Here is a 922-nt window from a genome sequence, read left to right as displayed (position 1 = left end):
AAATACGCCCACTCTTTGGCCTATCGTCGGTCCGTGGAGCGGAGCTCGTTGAGGAAGGCATCTTGAGGGGGCTTGAAGTAGCCCATATGCGTTATGGGTACATGTGTGCCCCGATCGAAGATGCTGCCCTCACCAACCAGTCGGGCAGAATTCACTTCAGTGACAGCAGTCGCGTAGTCGTGGTGTTCGGGCTTTGCGATCGCCCAGGCTGCACGCGCCACAGCTCCAGCGTCGTTCGCAGCGGTTGGCGGGCGTGTGCCAACCGGCGCGGCGGCCGCCGTGCCGTCTTTGTCGTTGTCAGTCATGCTGCCCGGAGTCCTCTGAGTGGACTCTACTAGAACCTGGCACCGCCTCGCGTCGAGGGGAATTTCTCTTTCACAAAAGAGAAATAGACATAGCCGAGAAGTCACGAGACTCTCACCCGGCCGTCGGCGATATGTAGGACAGTGCACGCTCGGTCGAATGACAGGTGTCGGCATGTCACTCGCTACTCCCTGCACAGCTTCACCCGCATACACAAGTGTATACAGACGCGTAAATTGTTTTAATTTAATCTTTCTTTACTTACACCACACCTCTATGCTGTATGTAGTACAGGTACATACAGCACACAGCTTAAAACCGACGGCATACATACATGTACATACTATGTACATGTACTGTATGTATGTTAAAACTTTTAACTCTCAGCTTGCGGATCGTCATTCAACGATACAACAGCGCCGACTTCGCCACGCAACCGCCTTCCGCCTGCGCGCAGCCCTCGCCATGCGCCCGTCCCCGCCCGCGGCCGCGGACGCGGACGCGATCGGCTTGTCGCTGCGCGCGGACCCGTCGCTCTCGCGGCTGGCCTTCCCGCGCGGCGCGTCGCACATGCTGCGCCTGCCGTCGGGCGCGCGGCTATCCTACGCGACGTTCGGCG

Source organism: Chondrus crispus, genomic scaffold (genome assembly GCF_000350225.1).
Source record: "Chondrus crispus Stackhouse genomic scaffold, scaffold_5, whole genome shotgun sequence".
NCBI lineage: Eukaryota > Rhodophyta > Florideophyceae > Gigartinales > Gigartinaceae > Chondrus > Chondrus crispus.
This window is presented reverse-complemented; position numbering follows the sequence as displayed.